Here is a 9,647-nt window from a genome sequence, read left to right on the forward strand (position 1 = left end):
TTCAAGAGGTCATCTATGGCAAGCAGCTTTTTTCAAGAGGTCATCTATGGCAAGCAGCTTCTTTCAAGAGGTCATCTATGGCAAGCAGCTTTTTTCAAGAGGTCATCTATGGCAAGCAGCTTCTTCCAAGAGGTCATCTATGGCAAGCAGCTTTTTTCAAGAGGTCATCTATGGCAAGCAGCTTTTTTCAAGAGGTCATCTATGGCAATATAGAGCTCTTCTTTCAATCAAGTGCAATTGCTGATCGATTACCGTTATGTTTCTCATTCAAATGAATATAATAGGCTTAATTTTAAATGTAATTTAATTAAATTAAATCTAATGCTGCTATTGTCACTTTAGCTTTTTTCTACTCGTAATTTGTTAACGACCCCAGTGAATATTAATTGGTTTCACTATAATATTAATTGGATAAAATCTAACAGAGTATCAAATACGTATCCCAATAATAACTTTATCCTTAAAATGATAATTAGTCGGGTTTTGCAATGTTGGCGTCTGACCTTTGCCATATTTTCTCTATTAATTGAAAACAATCCAAAAAGATTTCGCAGCCTTCGCAACGAATAGCTTTCAATTCATCAGCGCTTTGAAACTTTTTTTTAAAAAAGCCTCAATTTCAAAATCTCTTGTCGCTCATTTGTACCGTTGTCAACGACTCCACGCTTGGTTGCCCTTTAAAAGCGCCAAGGCTAATACTCCAGGATCGCGTTACTTACGGTGGTACGTATATTCGCGTTTCAAATATTAACCGTACCTATTACCATAAGTAAAATAATTTTAATAAGTATGACCTTTTTTTATTCTCCCCACGCTAATGTTCTTAATGGTGGTATTTTTGTTATCGAAAATGAACATTTAAATCATTAAAAGGATAACGACTGACAACTCCCCCGAGTTCTTTGGTTCCCCTTCCATAAAAACTTGTTGAGGTTAACGTTAATAGTGAGTGTAGGGAGCTGTTTTCTCACGTGGCATGTAGAGCTTGCTACCACCCTCTATACGCATTGTAACCCGGCCACCTGTTAAAAGGCATAATAAGTCGCTAGATTTAGAATTTTAGATTTAAAGCGTTTTTGCTCGTATTTCTCGTCATCGAACTAACCAGTCATTCCTTTTGAACGAAAAAAATAATTAGTTTGTGACGAGTTTCCGTTTCCGAAACTTCCGATTAGGCAATCATTCACTTACAAACTATACCAATAAGGAAAATTCTGTAATGTCATACTTTAGTAATTTTTGTTACTTTTATTAATACCATAAGTAACATAATAACAATAAGTATGACACTTCCTATTGCTTTAATGCTAGTTTTCTAACCAAACCTTTTTTCGGCACTGATACTCTCTTCAAGCTGTGATTTGGACTCGCGACTTACCGTTTTGGATGAATACTTTTTGATAAAAAGTTAAGCCTAATATCGGTGAGCACGTTCTGGAGTCGCGAGGGGCTTTAGCTTTGTTTTGAAGCCCGTGTGCGAATAAAAAAAAACATGAGCTCGTGACGCCGATAAAAACTTTTTTAATTTTCATCATTTTAGCCTAATATTCCGCCTATCTATCCGAAACCAGATATTTCGGCTTAGTGGAAGTCACGCGTATTTTAGACACTAGATCGCTCTGTGCTAAGAAGACATCTTGATTACGCAATAACTATGAAAATCGGTTTGGTTGTAAATCTCGTTAATTGTCATACTTATGGTTATTATGTTACTTATGTTAATACTGATAGTCTACTTAATAACGCGTGTTATCATTTAATGGTTCACTCGAAAAAGGGGTAAGAATCGTCCTTCAACGCTTCCCGAACGTGTCCGCGGGTCCTTTCAAGGGTGGAATATATCTCCTTTAAAAGGGTGTCAATGTCACTGCTTGCTTGTTAATTCGTTCTAATTTCATGGTACATGGTTACCAGTGGCGGCGGAAGGTTCATATTTTGGAGCGGGGGGGGGGCAAACCCGCAAAATATATATTTCCAAATGGACTCACCGATAAGTAATCGCTGGCATTGGATTCCTACTGTACGCTTTTTCACGTTTCCGGTTTTGACGTCACGATGGTCATCGGTTGCTCACCGAAGTCATCGGCTTCAAGAGCCGGTTTTTCCAATGACTGACGTCATTACTGACGTGAAACAACTATAAATTCAACGCAATTTTAAAAAAAAAACATCGATGACTGAATAAAACCGTTCAACAATTCACGACGTCATTATGACGAAAAAGGTCATCGGTGAAAAATATAAATCCATCGCGGTTTTTTCCGTTGACTGATACTGAACGTACTCCACGAGGCCACGAGGCGGGTCTTAGTCCCAATTTCGAATTTCCCGCGTAAAGACCAAACCGACATCTCGGATCGGAACGGTTTTAAAAAACGTCGGGCGGCCATATTGTCTGTGATATCTCCTAGTCGCTAATCGTGGTGCTATTAATGTTAATTAATTTAAATAACGAGAAGGATAAATTTGGTGCTGGATATGCACATTTAGACATTTTAACCAGTTATCTGCCAAGGCTTAGAAACACAGCTAAACTTCCAAAATTGTGTTAGGCAAAATGGCCACCGGCACAACTCGCGATAAAAAAATTCGGTCGTTCATCGTCATCAAACGTCATTCGTATAAGGCGTGGCTTAGACTGATACGTCACAAGAATACACACTATACAAATTTTAAGAGTGATATCCATTTAATCTAATAATTATCCAATAGGCTACAGTTCAAGAGTATTTCCAACGCATAAATCATTTAGTGATTTGTAAAACCTATACTTATTAATAAAAAAACCTTTGGGGGGGGGGGGGGGGCAACGTATGCCTGGTCCCCAACCGACTTTTTGGGAGGGGACCAATTAGATGATGGAGACCGATAGACTGGTTCGCCCGCGGCGACACTAACAAGTCAGTTATCCAAATTCCTTTATGCAGAATAGCTGAGTTCATGAACCATCAAATAATATCTTTTGTTGACTGAAAATATTGAAGAAGAGATAGTTTGGCAGAAAATGTTACAAAACATTCACAGGATTTCTGTTTGAGATAGCTAGTAATTTACTCAGATCAAATGCCTTTCTACCCTAACCCCTTCGCTGCTGAGTTTTCGTTTTCGGATAACACTTTGATTTGACTGCTGACCTCTCTTTTAATGTTCGACCTTTAAATGGCAGTTTGACAACCAGGAGGCGCTACGAAAAACAGTCTATATGGCTCTTCTAGTTTCTTTCATTACCCAACCCTTATTGAAGGTTCATAAATAGCATCACAGTTTCTAGTAAATATTTTAGTCAACACTACTTTGCTGTCGCAAATTATCACAATATCTCTAACCTCCTTTAAAAGGTTATGCATAAATTGCGTCACTTCAAGATCCCAATCTTAAATTCACTGATTACCAAGGTATTTCCACGGTGTGACGGTTACCTTAGATATTGTTGAAATACCGCTTCCACGCAGAGCCTGGTGGAAACACCTAGTGATATTATTGTTCGCTAAACCGTGTTTTTTTTATTAAATAATTTACGGCAAAAAGTGAAAATACGCGTTTTACATTTGTGTTTCATTGCGGTTTACTCGTTGCGCATAGCAATCGAAACAACCAATATGATTGATTAACAAAGATATATTGTCTATTCTCAAATAAAAAACAATTTAAACTTTTTTTTATAAAATATATCTTTTGAAATTATTTTGCTTGAAATAAAACAAGTGTTTACGATCTAATTCAAATAAAAAGTCACATCAGCTGTATGATAAAAATATTATCGGTAAATTTATCTCGACTAAAATCAAGTAACATTTTTTCAAACTGTAATATTATAAGATAAACAATCTAGATATTTTACCGTTCATTTATCTGCATGTTTGACTGAATTTACCAGATGAAAAGATCAGAAAAATGCCAGCCATAATTAAAAGGGTATGTATAAATTGCGTCACACTTTTGGGTGAATTTTAGACTACACAACTTTGCTGTTGCAAATTATCACAATATCCCAAACCTCCTTTTAAGGGTTATGTATAAATTGCGTCACACTTTTGGGTGAATTTTAGACTACACAACTTTGCTGTTGCAAATTATCACAATATCCCAAACCTCCTTTTAAGGGTTATGTATAAATTGCGTCACACTTTTGGGTGAATTTTAGACTACATACCTTTGCTGTTGCAAATTATCACAATGTCCCAAACCTCCTTTTAATTGTTATGGATAAATTGCGTCACACTTTTGGGTGAATTTTAGACTACACAACTTTGCTGTTGCAAATTATCACAATATCCCAAACCTCCGTTTAAGGGTTATGTATAAATTGCGTCACACTTTTGGGTGAATTTTAGACTACATACCTTTGCTGTTGCAAATTATCATAATGTCCCAAACCTCCTTTTAATTGTTATGGATAAATTGCGTCACACTTTTTGGTGAATTTTAGACTACACAACTTTGCTGTTGCAAATTATCACAATATCCCAAACCTCCGTTTAAGGGTTATGTATAAATTGCGTCACACTTTTGGGTGAATTTTAGACTACATAACTTTGCTGTTGCAAATTATCACAATATCCCAAACCTCCTTTTAATTGTTATGGATAAATTGCGTCACACTTTTTGGTGAATTTTAGACTACGCAACTTTGCTGTTGCAAATTATCACAATATCCCAAACCTCCGTTTAAGGGTTATGTATAAATTGCGTCACACTTTTGGGTGAATTTTAGACTACACAACTTTGCTGTTGCAAATTATCACAATATCCCAAACCTCCGTTTAAGGGTTATGTATAAATTGCGTCACACTTTTGGGTGAATTTTAGACTACATAACTTTGCTGTTGCAAATTATCACAATATCCCAAACCTCCTTTTAATTGTTATGGATAAATTGCGTCACACTTTTTGGTGAATTTTAGACTACGCAACTTTGCTGTTGCAAATTATCACAATATCCCAAACCTCCGTTTAAGGGTTATGTATAAATTGCGTCACACTTTTTGGTGAATTTTAGACTACACAACTTTGCTGTTGCAAATTATCACAATATCCCAAACCACCGTTTAAGGGTTATGTATAAATTGCGTCACACTTTTGGGTGAATTTTAGACTACACAACTTTGCTGTTGCAAATTATCAGAATATCCCAAACCTCCGTTTAAGGGTTATGTATAAATTGCGTCACACTTTTGGGTGAATTTTAGACTACACAACTTTGCTGTTGCAAATTATCAGAATATCCCAAACCTCCGTTTAAGGGTTATGTATAAATTGCGTCACACTTTTTGGTGAATTTTAGACTACACAACTTTGTTGTGCCAAATTATCACAATATCCCAAACCTCCGTTTAAGGGTTATGTATAAATTGCGTCACACTTTTGGGTGAATTTTAGACTACACAACTTTGCTGTTGCAAATTATCACAATATCCCAAACCTCCGTTTAAGAGTTATGTATAAATTGCGTCACACTTTTTGGTGAATTTTAGACTACACAACTTTGTTGTGCCAAATTATCACAATATCCCAAACCTCCGTTTAAGGGTTATGTATAAATTGCGTCACACTTTTGGGTTGAATTTTAGACTACACAACTTTGTTGTGCCAAATTATCACAATATCCCAAACCTCCGTTTAAGGGTTATGTATAAATTGCGTCACACTTTTGGGTGAATTTTAGACTACACAACTTTGCTGTTGCAAATTATCACAATATCCCAAACCACCTTTTAAGGGTTATGTATAAATTGCGTCACACGTTTTGGTGAATTTTAGACTACACAACTTTGCTGTTGCAAATTATCACAATATCCCAAACCTCCGTTTAAGGGTTATGTATAAATTGCGTCACACTTTTGGGTGAATTTTAGACTACATACCTTTGCTGTTGCAAATTATCACAATGTCCCAAACCTCCTTTTAATTGTTATGGATAAATTGCGTCACACTTTTTGGTGAATTTTAGACTACACAACTTTGCTGTTGCAAATTATCACAATATCCCAAACCACCTTTTAAGGGTTATGTATAAATTGCGTCACACTTTTGGGTGAATTTTAGACTACATACCTTTGCTGTTGCAAATTATCACAATGTCCCAAACCTCCTTTTAATTGTTATGGATAAATTGCGTCACACTTTTTGGTGAATTTTAGACTACATACCTTTGCTGTTGCAAATTATCACAATGTCCCAAACCACCTTTTAAGGGTTATGTATAAATTGCGTCACACTTTTTGGTGAATTTTAAACTACACAACTTTGCTGTTGCAAATTATCACAATATCCCAAACCACCTTTTAAGGGTTATGTATAAATTGCGTCACACTTTTTGGTGAATTTTAAACTACACAACTTTGCTGTTGCAAATTATCACAATATCCCAAACCTCCGTTTAAGGGTTATGTATAAATTGCGTCACATTTTTGGGTGAATTTTAGACTACACAACTTTGCTGTTGCAAATTATCAGAATATCCCAAACCTCCGTTTAAGGGTTATGTATAAATTGCGTCACAGTTTTTGGTGAATTTTAGACTACACAACTTTGCTGTTGCAAATTATCACAATATCCCAAACCTCCGTTTAAGGGTTATGTATAAATTGCGTCACACTTTTGGGTGAATTTTAGACTACACAACTTTGCTGTTGCAAATTATCAGAATATCCCAAACCTCCGTTTAAGGGTTTTGTATAAATTGCGTCACACTTTTGGGTGAATTTTAGACTACACAACTTTGCTGTTGCAAATTATCAGAATATCCCAAACCTCCGTTTAAGGGTTATGTATAAATTGCGTCACACTTTTGGGTGAATTTTAGACTACACAACTTTGCTGTTGCAAATTATCAGAATATCCCAAACCTCCGTTTAAGGGTTATGTATAAATTGCGTCACACTTTTGGGTGAATTTTAGACTACACAACTTTGCTGTTGCAAATTATCACAATATCCCAAACCTCCGTTTAAGGGTTATGTATAAATTGCGTCACACTTTTGGGTGAATTTTAGACTACACAACTTTGCTGTTGCAAATTATCAGAATATCCCAAACCTCCGTTTAAGGGTTATGTATAAATTGCGTCACACTTTTGGGTGAATTTTAGACTACACAACTTTGCTGTTGCAAATTATCACAATATCCCAAACCTCCATTTAAGGGTTATGTATAAATTGCGTCACACTTTTGGGTGAATTTTAGACTACACAAATTTACTGTAGCAAATTATCACCATATCCGAAAGCACATTAAATTGGGAAATATGGTCTGGTCACAATGTACCACAACACGCTAAAACCTAAAATTACGCTACAGAACTTGTGACGTCAAGACATATTTTTTTCATGGCGAAGTTTAGGTCACCCCATACCTATTTCGCAATTTGTCGTAAGCCTTTAATTAATGAATTTCTTAATCGAGATTGTTCTACGAGATACGTCGTTGTACCCTTTTATATAAATTAGTTCTGGGTTCTTATTCGAATTCATCACGGTCATTTAAAACGCTTCAATCGCGAGATAAGATCAAATGGAGGACTTGACAGGGCCAAACATAAAGAGTCTCGAACGGGACCTTGCACGTGGATCCACCGAGAGAAATCATTACGCGTGCAAAAATCAAGTTTTAGGATTCCTGGGTAAAAAGTGGAACTTTTTCTTTAGAATTTCCAACTCGTGACGAAATGCGATTTTTTGTGTTTCTTCCGTTCATGGTCAACGACTTTCGGCGTGCGGGCGCTTTCTTTCCAGTTTTGACGTTTGCTTTTTCAGGCTTAGTACGAACAGAAATTTACAAACGCGAAACGTAAACGTCCGAATGGTTTTATAACCGAAACACGACGCGCGGTACTATATTATTAAACTGTGGAATTTATTTTGGAGTTTTTATATTTACCGGAACTGTTTTGGAATAAACCATAGAACATTGAAACTTAAAGCCCCGTTTTCAATTACGATATTTTTCAGGCTTTTCGCTTTTGCTTTTTTGACGCGCTTTTATTTCAAATCCATTTAGATATCTGTTTCTCGGGACGAAAAAGCCACTAGAGAAGCTTTTCGCGGTTGCTTTTGACGCGAAAGCGTGATTTTTTTAAGAAAAAATGTTGATTGAAAACGCCGCTTAAGGGTTGTAATCTATACTTAAAAATTAATAACTAAAATTACAGCGAGTATTTATTTTTTTATTGTTAACAGATATTTAATAAATAAATAACAACATTAATGGCTTTAATAGAATTTGTAACTATAGTAAATGTCTGTTAACATTAACGACTTCAATAGTATTTGTAAAAAGTTAATTTTTATAAAATTATTTTTACGTTATGAGTTTTCATTTGAGTTATTGATCATCAAACCAAAGAGTAATAATTAACTATCAAAATCTGAGGGCCAGAGTAAATATTAACGATTTTAAAATAGCAACATTGAATAAATTGAGTAAACGTCGCCTGTTATTTCAATTGTAACGACTAAGATACCAACATTTGAATGACGTGGAGAAAATATTAATTTAACCCAGAAGTTCGCGTTTGCAAATTTTCGCTGTTAAAGGCTTATTGACCGGAGGAACGTTTACGGTGTGACATTGTTGTTGACTAAATTCGTACTCTAAACCAGAATTATAAATTACGTTTAAGCGAAGATAAACGTGAACTTGGGAATGTTCTGATAGCGTAGCCAAGTTAGCTTGACCAAATGTCGGCGAAACATATTGAGAGTCTAGACGTTGATGTTGAAATTACCGACTTTTTTTTATGAAAAATGGGTTACGTATCTGCATGTAAAAAGTGTTTCGGAATGTAAATTACTATTACAGAAACTGTGCTACTTTTTAAAAGTTATTTTAACCTCATGTTTGAAAACCACGCAATGATTTTGTATTTATAAAAAAAAACCTTTAAACTTCAGGTGGATTTTAATAATCTACAACAAACTAAAAATAACTCACGATAAATCTTCAAATACCAGAATTTTTATAAGATTATATTTGAGAACCCCTACATTTCATTTTCATATAAGAAATCCAAATTACCCTTAAAAAATCTAAATCTCAGAATTTTCTTTAAACATTTTTTGGACTTTTTAATTTATCGAAATACCCACATACTATTACATAACATAAATTATTTTAGTCCCATAATTTTATATAATATTCTTTTGAATTTTGACTTTATCAAAAGATCCACCAATAAAACCCTTGAAAACAAATTCCAAAATAGAACATATTTAAAATGAAAATTGGCTTGGTCTATTTATTTAAAAACGTAATTTTTATCACGAGCTTGAACGATCAATTCAAAAAAATGAACGTTTATTGTGACCCAAAAATACAGAATTTGATAAATCATTAACAAATGGCAGAACAGTTTAGTGACGTAACGCAAGTTAAAAAAATATTTGAAACGACGTCGCTAGCCTGTACTATAATTATCGTTTGATACGATAGTTCGACCTTATATAGTACGATTTATGAAAGCATAGCGTGCGATAATTGTATCATGAGTCAGGTAATTTGTGGCTATAGGCAATGGCGTAGCTAAGACACTCTAGACCCCCCCCCCCCGCGAAACTCTTTTCGGGGTTTAGCATATTATTTGATAGGAATTTAGGGGCCCCCTGAAGCCCTGTGGTTCTCCTACTTTGCGGGGGCCTTATTTACACCAC

General features: G+C 35.2%; 1 protein-coding gene across 1 annotated transcript in view; it reads left to right on the plus strand.

Annotated features, from left to right (window-relative positions):
* LOC149951382 (uncharacterized) overlaps positions 1 to 9,647 on the plus strand; it is a 435,419-nt gene that overhangs the window by 306,331 nt on the left and 119,441 nt on the right. The window lies entirely within an intron of this gene.

Source organism: Leiobunum rupestre, chromosome 3, assembly GCF_980474605.1.
Source record: "Leiobunum rupestre chromosome 3, qqLeiRupe1.1.hap1, whole genome shotgun sequence".
Taxonomy (NCBI): Eukaryota; Metazoa; Arthropoda; class Arachnida; order Opiliones; family Sclerosomatidae; genus Leiobunum; species Leiobunum rupestre.